Raw genomic sequence first — 11,741 nt, forward strand, 5'->3', positions numbered from 1 at the left:
ACTTTTAATATCCCCTAAAGGGGTTAAAAACACTTACAAGATGGTAGATAAAGCAGGCATGTAGCAGGTAAGTGTGTCCAGAAGATGTTCCAGTGGCAGGGCAGTCCCAGTCTGATGATAAAGCTTCCAGGGAAGTCCACAGGATAACAGCCAATTTGTGCTGTGAGTGTTTAGGGAACACAATGGTGATGGAGCCTGGGGATGATGTCAGAGGAAGTGAGACAAAAACCAGCATGGAACCCAAACAGGAAGAGGGCAGGAAGTGTGTCATAGAGGCGGAAAAAAAAAATGGAACGCTTCACGAATTTGCGTGTCATCCTTGCGCAGGGGCCATGCTAATCTTCTCTGTATCATTCCAATTTTAGTATATGTGCTGCCGAAGCGAGCACAAGGATGACACGCAAATTCGTGAAGCGTTCCATATTTATTTTTTTCGCCTCTATGACACACTTCCTGCTCTCTTCCTGTTTGTGTTCCATGCTGGTTTTTGTCTCGCTTCCTCTGACATCATCCCCAGGCTCCATCACCATTGTGTTCCCTAAACACTCACAGCACAAATTGGCTGTTATCCTGTGGACTTCCCTGGAAGCTTTATCATCAGACTGGGACTGCCCTGCCACTGGAACATCTTCTGGACACACTTACCTGCTACATGCCTGCTTTATCCACCATCTTGCAAGTGTTTTTAACCCCTTTAGGGGATATTAAAAGTTTTATATTTCTGCACTTAGAGGCGCTTTGTTTGTTTTTCTGTATCTCAATTTGAGAATACACTTAAATGTACGACGGCGCAGATTCAGAGTTACGAGTAGATACGCCGGCGTAAACCTCTCTGAATCTGGTTAATAGAGTTTTAGGCCTCGTACACACGAGGGGACATGTCCGATGAAAACGGTCCGTGGACCGTTTTCATCGGACATGTCCGCTCTGAGATTTCGGTCTGATGGTTGTACACACCATCAAACCGAAATCCGCGCGGACAGGATACATATATATATATTTTTTTTTATAGAAAAACTTCTATAAAACCACAAGGCTAATAAAGTAAATCTACCAAATTAGGCAATAATGCCCAGCTAGCATCGCACAAGTTGCAAAATTCGTATTACAACCTGTCAGACTTTAAATGTGGATCCCTGATTTTGATTTCAGGATAATCTTCTTTAGGGGTAAATTGGTGGTAAGTCTGCACTATGAGTAAATACAATGGGCCGGATTCAGATACATTGGCGTATCTGTCCGGCCCGCGTAACGTTATTCACAAAGAACTTGCGCCCTTAGTTAGAGCGGCGTAGCGTATGTGTTGCGGCGTAAGGCCGCGTAATTCAAATGGGGATGTAGGGGGCGTGTTTTATTAAAATTTCCCTTGACCCCGCGTTTTTTACGTTTTACTTGAACGGCGCATGCGCCGTCAGTAAAATCTCCCAGTGTGCATTGCTCTAAATGACGTCGCAAGGACGTCATTGCTTTCGTTGTGAACGTAAATTACGTCCATCCGTATTCGCGAACGACTTACGCAAACTATGTAAAAATTTCAAAACTCGGCGCGGGAACGACGGCCATACTTAACATTGGCTGCGCCTCATAGACCATGGGGTAACTATACGCCGGAAAAATCCGAACGCAAGCGATGTAAAAAAAAAAGCGCCGGGCAGTCGTTCGTTCGTTTCTGAATCGGCGTAACTACTCATTTGCATATTCGGCGCGTAATAATACGGAAGCACCACCTAGCGGCCGGCCTGGAATTGCAGCCTAAGATCCGACGGTGTAAGACACTTACACCTGTCAGATCTTAGGGATATCTATGCGTAACCTGATTCTATGAATCAGGCGCATAGATACGACCGTCGGAACTCGGAGATACAACGGCGTATTAGGAGATACGCCGTCGTATCTCTTTCTGAATCCGGCCCAATATATATATAAAAAAAATCTTTTACATGATTAGCTGGATTCAGAGAGATACGCCGGCGTATCAGTAGATACGCCGACGAAACTCTGAATCTGCGTCATCGTAAATTTAAGCGTATTCTGGAAACCAGATACGCTTAAATTAGGCTAAGATACAAGTGGTGTAAGTCTCCTACGCCGTTGTATCTTAGGGTGCAATATTTAGGCTGGCCGCTAGGTGGCGCTTCCGTTGAGTTTGGCGTAGAATATGCAAATGACTAGATACGCCGATTCACAAACGTACATGCGCCCGTCGCAGTAAAGATACGCCGTTTCCGTAAGAGATACGCCGCGTAAAGATAAAGCTGCCCCCTAGGTGGCGTAGCCAATGTTAGGTATGGCCGTCGTTCCCGCGTCGAAATTTTAAAATTTTACGTTGTTTGCGTAAGTCGTCCATGAATGGGGCTGGACGTAATTTACGTTCACGTCGAAACCAATACGTCCTTGCGGCGTACTTTGGAGCAATGCACACTGGGACATGTACACGGACGGCGCATGCGCCGTTCGTAAAATACATCAATCACGTTGGGTCACCAATCATTTCCATAAAACACGCCCTCCCATCCTCATTTGAATTAGGCGCGCTTACGCCGGCCCTATTTACGCTACGCCGTCGTAAATTAGGAGGCAAGTGCTTTGTGAATACAGTACTTGCCTCTCTGACTTAAGGCGGCGTAGCGTAAATACGATACGCTACGCCGCCTTAAAGATGCAGCGCCCTACCTGAATCCAGCTAGATGTGTGCAATATATACACATGACTTGATGATGATAATAAATTGACTCTCATTCTAAGCTAACCGAAATGGGAAATTAACAGCCAAGGATTAAAATAATATGTCCAGTGACCATATATAGGGTACATACTGTATATATATATATATATATATATATTGTGACATGGGGGATGTTTAGAAGACATGTGCACTGCCAAGAAATTTGTGTTTTATTTTTCACTTTGTTCAGGGTTTTTTTCCGTCTTTCGGGTCATTCGTTATGATCAAAATGTGCTTTTTCAAATTAATTTGTAACTTTAGAAAAATTTGAATTTGTTATAATCCTTTTGTTTAGTTGCAGTATTTGAAAATCCAAAATAATAACTAACTAACTAATAATCACTAACTATTAAATTATAGGTATTGGAATGTCCTTTCAAATTTGGCTGCTAGTGAACATATCGAATACGAATTTATCCGAAGTTACAAATTATCTGAAATAATGAATGGCATCTAAACAAATGGAACGGAACTAATTAATAATAAATAATAATAATAAAAAGTTTTTTTTTGTTATCAATGTTATTTATTATTATTAATTTGTTACGTTCCATTCATTTAGATGCGGCATTCGTTATTTCAGATCATTTGTAACTTCGAAAAATTTGAATTTGTTATGGTCCGTTCGTTCGGCATTCGAAATATGGAAATCCGAAAATTTGAAAACCCGAAAAAATAACTAGCTAACTAATAACTAACTATTAAATTATAGGTATTGGAATTTCGTTTCAAATTTGGCTGTTAGTGAACGTAACTGATACGAATTTATCCCAAGTTACAAATTATCCAAAATAAGAATGCTGCTTCTAAATGAATGGAACATAACGAATTAATAATAATAATAAATAACAATAATAAATATAAAATGTATTTATTTATTATTAATTAGTTCCGTTTCATTTGTTTAGATGCAGCATTTGTTATTTCGGATAATTTGTAACTTCAGATAAATTCATATTCATTATGTTCCCTAACAGCCAAATTTAAAAAGGAAATTCCAATACCTATCATTTAATAGTTTGTTATTATTAGTTAGTTAGTAATTCTTTCGAATTTTCTTTCTTATTTTTGAATTTACACATTTTTTAATTTAAGAATTGCGATCATAACGATTGACCCGTAAAACGAAAAAAATAAAAAAACTGAAAATGAACACATTTTTTGGCAGTGCATGTCTATTATACAAACAGTTTGTATTTAATTCTTTACGTGAAGTTCTGCTTTAAGATCTGCACCCCACAGCCTTGCAGACTAGATTTCCTAAGTTCTATCTTCCAAGATACTATTATCTCCAATAGAAAATAAGCAGTAGAAGTGTATAAATAGAAGCCCCGGGTGCTGTGCTCAGTATATGTATGCACTGCATATCCCTAGACAGCAGGGATGGATCACTAGGGAGACGGAATACAGAGAGAAGAAGCAGAGCATGTCTGCCAGCAATGTACAGAGAAGGAGATTAGAGGCACCCTGGGATCGGTCAGTTTGCGGCCAAGGCCATACAGAATGTCTAGATGACATATCTTTATTATTGCACAGTATACCTTTTTAACATTGATAACACATCTTATATTATAAATACCCTTTTCATTATATATTGTAAAGTATTAAGGGGAAAAAAAGTCTATTTTGTTAAAAAATAAAATGATAAAAATATAAATCTTAATGATCTATTTTGCAACCATGACAACAGCACTCTGATTGCAGCAAAAATAGTCCAGAAATATCACCTTGTTTTTTTAAATTGCCTCCTAAGAAGTCCTCAAAGTAGACACAAACCTAATCACTAAACTCTCTCTCTCTCTCTCTCTCTCTCTCTCTCTCTCTCTCTCTCTCTCTCTCTCTCTCTCTCTCTCTCTATATATATATATATATATATATATATATATATATATATATATAGACAGTGTCCTGATTATCAGTGCAGCCCCATTAGTGCCTCTTCATTAATGCCCATCAGTGCTGCCTCATCAGTGGCCAACATTGCTGCCTTATCAGTGCATCCTCATTAGTGTCCATCAGTGCCCATCAGTACAGCCTCATCAATGCCCATCAGTGTAGCCTCAACAGTGCCCATCAGTGCAGCCTCATCAATGCCCATCAGTGCAGCCTCATCAATGCCCATCAGTGCTACTGTGATGGTGTTCATCAAATGATTATTTTGTGTTTATGTTTTATTTTTCTTCTAGTCACTCAAATATTGATTTTCTTTCTTATATTGTTTTAATTATTTTATTTATTGATCTCTATATGTCTAGATGTGTGTGGGTGTGTTGCAACAAGTATTATTTTCCTTAAGGCTGGGTTCACACTACTACACTACTTTCATCCTACTTTGCTCGGTGTTCAATGTTTCCCTATGAGAGCGTCTTGTAGCGTCCTACATTGGTCCTACACAAGTCGGTCCGCCTTTGAAAATGCTCCCTGTACTACTTTTGGTCCTACATTGATCCTACTTCAGGCCCATTGAATATCATTGAAGTCGGACCAAAGTAGTATCCTGTTCATGAAAGTAGGATGGATGTAGGACCAATGTAGGATAAATGTAGGACCAATGTAGCAGAGCAAAGTAGGATCAAAGTAGTGTAGTAGTGTGAACCCAGCCTAAAAGTCATTATAGAGTTAAAAAACCTTCAGGGGTGATAAGTGAAAACAGCTGTTACTCCTCACTCCTTTCCGGCCCCTTCCATCGACTGAAGAAAGATGGCCCCCAAGACTGTGAAATGTGAAGCAGCATGGCAAGAACGGAAGTTACAAGAAGAAAGCCATATATGGACTAACGAATCAGATGGCCCCTATATGAATGATGTCACTCTGTCTATAAAGCTGTGCTGACAATAAAGCTCCCTCTCTCTCATGCTGTTGATGGTGGAGGATGTAGACTAAATTTCCCTCTTGTCTTCACTATTATGAAATTTGACTCAGAGGCAGAATGGGTTATGCCCTGGGGTTGTGCCAGGGACCTATCCTTATCACTACCTCATCAGTGCCCATCAGTTCAGCCTCATCAGTGTCCATAAGTTCAGCCTCATCAGTGCCCATCAGTTCTTCCTCATCAATGCCCAACAGTGCAGCCTCATCAGTGGCCATCAGTGCTACCTCATCAGTGGCCATCAGAGCAGCCTCATCGTTCCCCATCAGAGCAGACTCATCAGTCCCCATCAGAGCAGCCTCATCAGTGCCCATCAGTGCAGCCTCTTCAGTGCCCAACAATGCAGCCTATTATCAGTGAAGAAGAAAATGTACTTATTTACAACATTTTATAACAGAAACTAAGAAAAAAAATATCTACATTTTCAGTCTATTTTCATTTGTTTAGCAAACAAAAAAAACAGCAGTGATTAAATACACCAAAAAAAGCTCTATCTGTCTCAAAAAATGATAAAAAAAAAATATTTGGGTACAGTGTTATTGCGCAATTGTCATTGAAAGTGTGACAGCGCTGAAAGCTGAAAATTGGCCTGGGCAGGAAGGGGGTGAAATTGGCCAGTAGGGCACATTACATAGGATGATCCCCGTCGGCGTCCATCACTGGAGTGTATGCGGGTATGAATAGGCTGCAATAAGGCTTCAGAGGTTCAGAAGTGCAAAAGATGAAAACAGGTGAAAACAAGCATGTTAGTTAAAAAGACGTTGTACATTTCGGCTTACATCTACTTAAGTTCCATGCAGTAAGGTATTGTTCACCTAGGTATGCCAGAAGCTTGATATTCCTTATTACAATTCTGGGATTGCTCAGGATATTTCGTGAGACCATTAGAACTTAGATCAATTCAGGACACTTGCTGAAATGACTATCTCAGTTCCTACAGTTCCTACGGGATAGAAAGCAGAACATAATCTGTAATAAATCACGCTGTTACGTTTGATGGCTTGCAACTGAGAAAACTGAATCTGTTGTCAGCATGCGATGCTGTCAGATTTTATTACGAAGGTTGATTCTTCTCTATCACAGGTGTTTGTTGAGCAGTGCCAGGAAAAAGCCATCCAGGGCCAGTGGCCAAACTGTGCCCCCCCCCTTCTGCAATTTGCGCATCCAATTGTCTTACCTTTATGTGTGGGCCTCATTGTCATACCCAGAGTGCAGGGGCCAGGGGTAAGTAGGGGGTAAGTAACCTGCAGAGTTCAGGGGTCATTAGCAAAAGAAACCTGCAAGGTTCATGGGGTCAGAAGTAATCAGAAAGTGGGTAACATACAAAGGACAGGGGTCAGGAGTGGGTATCACACAGAGTGCAGGGGTCAGAAGTAAAAGTAACATATACAGGGGTCAAACGTGGGTAACATACAAAGTACAGGGGTTAGGAGTGGGTAACACACAGAGTGCAGGGGTCAAGAGTATTTAACATACAGAGTGTAGAGGTCAGGAGTAAAAGTAACATATACAGGGCTCAGAAGCGGGTAACATTCAAAGTGCAGGGGTCAGGATTGAGTAACACACACACTGCAGGGGTCAAGTGTACTCAATATACAGAGTTAGGCATCAGGAGTACTTAACATACAGAGTGCATATTGGAGTAATGATCGGCCGATCATATCACACTATTTTGCTACTTAAAAATGGATACCACATATGGATTTCACACAGAGGAGTTTTTCGGGCATTTTAGCGCTAAAAATAGTGCCTAAATACCGCCTGAAAAACCCCTGCCCTGCAGTCCCAGTGTGAAAGCCCAAGGGCTTTCACACTGGAGTGGTGCGCTAGCAGGACCGCTCCAAAAGTCCTGCTAGCAGCATCTTTGGAGTGGTGAAGGAGCTGTGTGTTTACCGCTCCTACACCGCTCCTTTCCATTGAAAGCAATAAGAAACCGCAGTAATATCGCCCGCAATGCGCCTCTGCAGAGGCGCATTGCGGGCGGTATTAACCCTTTTTTTGGCTGCTAGCGGGGGTTAAAACCGCACCGCTATCGGCCGAATACCACCGCAATTCCGATGGTATAGGTAAAAATATCGCCGCTATACCGTCAGCGCACCTCACGCCCCAGTGTGAAAGGGGCCTAAGACTGGCGAGGACAAGAATCCAGCTGTGGTTTGATTAATTACTATTAAAGAAAGCTCTAACGTTATAACATATAACACTTATTGTTGCACTTACAGTACTATGTACAAGCTATATGTACAAATGTTATTATGATTGCACAATTGCTCTATTTTTGATCTTACAATAAAAATGTTATTGACAAAAAAAAAAACATACAGAGTGCATGGGTCAGGAGTACTTAAAGCAGAGTTCCACCCAAAAGTGGAACTTCCGCTTTAAGCACTCCTCGCCCCCTTACATGCCACATTTGGCATGCCATTTTTTGGGGGGGGAGTGGGGGCTTCGGTAAGAGTGGGACTTCCTGTCCTACTTCCTACTTCCACCCAGGGACCACCTAGGCTACTGCTTCTCTTGCCTTAGGCAGCCCCTCCCTTTAGGCGATCTCCTGGGACACTTGACAGGTCCCAGGAGATCGCCTGTTCATTCATAGAGCGCAGCGCGACTCGGGCATGCGCAGTGAGTGCCTGGCCGTGAAGCCAATAGCTGTCACGGCCGGGTGCCCACACTATGAATGGAGGCACCGGCCGGAGAGGGGGGGGGGAGAGGAGCAGAGCTCCGGGCGGCCGTGTCACTGGACCGTGGAGCAGGTAAGTGTCTGTTTATTAAAAATCAGCAGCTACACTTTTGTAGCTGCTGACTTTTAATAAACAGTTAAAAGGCTGGAACTCCGCTAACATACAGAGTATAGGGGTCATGAATGTGACATACAGAGTGTACGGATTAGCACTGGGTAATGTACAGAGTGCAGGGATCAGGAATGAAAGTAACAAACAGCCCAGTGAACAGATTGCAGGGGTCAGGAGTATGCCATAGTCACAGCACCCTCTGTGATTCATTACACCCCCTATTCATAGAAAAGCAATATCCCCTATAAGCCATATGTAGCACTACCCCCGTAGGAGCTGCTGGGAAAAATGTTGGTTCCTGCTGCTACCCTCCTTTTCACCGTTCAGAACTAAGTCTATATTGAAGAAAAGACGTATTCACCAATCACTAATGCCGCGTACACACGACCGTTTTTCGGGTTGTAAAAAATGAAATTTTTAATGGTCTAGAAAAAACAATTTTTTTTCAACCCGATCATTAAAACGGCCTTGCCTACACACGATCGTGAAAAAAAATGCTCTAGCAAAGCGCGATGATGTACAAAACGTACGACGGCACTATAAAGGGGAAGTTCCATTCGGATGGCGCCACCCTTGGGGCTGCTTTTGCTGATCTGGGATGCCCTTCTGTGAAAAAAATTTCCTTCCTGGGACCTTCCATTGTGGTGTTCCAATGGCCACAAATTTTCAAAAGGTGTCCGACTCCACCAGTTTATATAGCAGTAGTTGGCGGGCTATCAGGTCCGACAAGCCAGCGGTCAACCGTTGGGCAAGAGGGTTATCCGGTGTCATCTTTTTTTTTTACGATCGAACATTTGGGCCACGGAAACCTGCCTTTTTGCAGAAAAACGTGAGGAAGGCATGATGGAAGATGGAGTGGAGGACAATTGTGAGCATAGAGGGGAAGGAGAAGGAGAAGGAGAAGAGACTTTGACGGTGAGAGCCTGGAGTGTGGCTTTGTGGGTTCTGATGGCGTTGCTCCCACTGGGCTCGGTGATGGGAGGCTAGGTGCCTAGGTGAGTGTTGGGCTTACCGCGACTTATGCGTTGACTGCAAAGGCTGCAGATGGCAACACTATTGTCTGCAGCGAACACGTTACAAAAAGCCCACACTGCGGAGCCATGGGCCGGCGTCCTGGGAGCGCCAGATGTGACCACACATGGTTGATGGCTCGCTCCTGATACATTAGGAGTCTGCTTTGTCCCTCCTGTGCAATGTAAGTTCGGCCTGCTTCTCCTCCCTATATGTTGGTCCATCTCTCCCTCTGAACACCCCTCCTCTTCCTCTCTTGTGGGCACCCACGTGACGTCTGTAGACACGTCATCATCGACGTCACCTTCCCCATCACTAACAGTAGAGATCTCGGAGTAGGCAGCAACAGCGGGCACCAACCTCCTTGGGCTGATCTGAGTACTGTCGTCAGACTGCTGAGTGCCGGCTGTTGCTACCTCCTCTTCCTGATCCAATGCCAAGAATGGCTGCGCATCCGAAATGTCTTCTGATGGATCGGAAAATATTTCCTGTGACTCAAGCGGAGGGTATATGGTGGTGGTGGTGGTGTTGGTGGCGAACCACATAACCAAGTCTGGTGCATCCTTTGACGTAATCGAACGAACATTGTGCCACTTCCCACTTTGGCTTCCGGCCTGGTGCTCCTGCCCTACCCCTACCACCCCTGCGGAAGGGCCTGCCTCTTCCTCTGCCTGTCATTTTTTAAATGACCCTGTGGCAAAAGTCTCTAGAGAAGCGCAGTATATGTGGAAGAAGGTATATAACAAAATCGGTCGTTTTGGGGGGCCACTGGTTTATTTCACCAGTTATGAAACGTTTTTTTCATTTGTGTAGCAGTGGAAACCCAGCGAAAGAGGCAAAAATTCAGCAGTAACCAAATACACCGCCAGTCACAATGCTGCACAATACAAATCCACTATAATATTCTTTCTATATTCGAAAGTATATTATACATGTATATTACACCTTTATACTGCAGTGCACAGCAAGTAGCACACCTATACCAGTGTTTGAAAGGACGTTTGTGGACCTGTTAGATAGCGTTTTTTGTCGCTAAACGATGTCCCTGCTGGAAACGCCAACCTCATCCCACACTGACAAAAAGTATATGAATGTATTACACACTATCATGTACTGCAGTGCAGACCAAGTAGCACACCTATACCAGTGCTTGAAAGGACTTTTGTGGACCTGTTAAGTAGAGATTTGTGTCGCTAAACGCTGTCCCTGCTGGAAACGCCAACCTCGCCCTACACTGACAAAAAGTATATGAATGTATTAGACACCTATATACTAGAGCAAGTAGCAAACCTATACCAGTCCTTAAAAGGACTTTTGTGGACCTTTAGATAGCTATTTGAACTAATACAGCCTGTCCCTGCTCCAAACAGCACCCTTTTCCTACACTGACAAACAGCAGAATTGTTAGATGGCCGCTAGATAGGTAGGGGGTATGTCCATGTGCTGAAATGTCTCAATTGGCTGTCATAGGTCAAAGTTCTTACCCATGTAACATTGCGGACCGATGCGAACATCGCCAGATGTCCGACGGTTTGGCGGACCGCGAAACGACCGCCTGGCGAACCGGCAGGTCATCTCTAATCTTAAATACAGATCTTAAAGGGTCACTAAAGGAAAATATTTGTTTTGCTGAAATGACTGTTTATTGGGTATAGAGACATAAAAGTTAAATGATTGCTTTAAAAAATGATTAAAAATTGAATTTAATCCATCATATAATGTGCCTCTAGTTTCACTTTCGGTTTTAAAGGACATACGTGATGTTCCGGGTGAGAGGTGAGTCGGGAAGACTCACAGAACAAAAACAAACAAATCCAGGGCAGTGTTTTGTTTTTAAAATGAATCTGATTGGTTCTGAGGAGTTTTAGACATACAGTAATGACAGCTTAGACAACCGTGAAAATCTCCCAGTATGATGTTATAAGGAAACAGGCAACCAGGAAGTGTGGAGATCAGAGCAGAATTACAGCTACTTCAAAGCAAAAACGAGCAATGAGGACATGAAACCAGTATTGCAGTAAGGTAAAGGAAGCTATTTAGCTAAAAAAATAAATTCCTTTAGTGACCCTTTAATGGAAGTACTGACTGTTACTTTAAACAAGCAGCTAGCAGGTATCAGCAGACTTTCAATAAGCTTTACAAAGTGATGAAGCTTGTTTAACTACTTCATCCCCAGAAGATTTGGCTGCTCAATGACCGGGCCATTTTTTGCCATACGATTCGGCACTGCGTCGCTTTAACTGACAATTGCGCGGTTGTGCGACGTTGTACCCAAACAAAATGTACAACCCCTTTAAACAGTCTGAAACTCATGTCATCAAGGCCTTACAGAATATTAAAGTCA

General features: G+C 42.9%; 1 non-coding gene across 1 annotated transcript; it reads right to left on the reverse strand.

The window, feature by feature from the left end:
* Window positions 1-282: 282 nt before the first annotated feature.
* Window positions 283-389, reverse strand: LOC120930134. The gene has a single exon (XR_005747639.1). It is a non-coding gene; the product is annotated as a U6 spliceosomal RNA (small nuclear RNA).
* Between the last annotated feature and the right edge of the window lie 11,352 nt (window positions 390-11,741).

Source organism: Rana temporaria, chromosome 2, assembly GCF_905171775.1.
Source record: "Rana temporaria chromosome 2, aRanTem1.1, whole genome shotgun sequence".
NCBI lineage: Eukaryota > Metazoa > Chordata > Amphibia > Anura > Ranidae > Rana > Rana temporaria.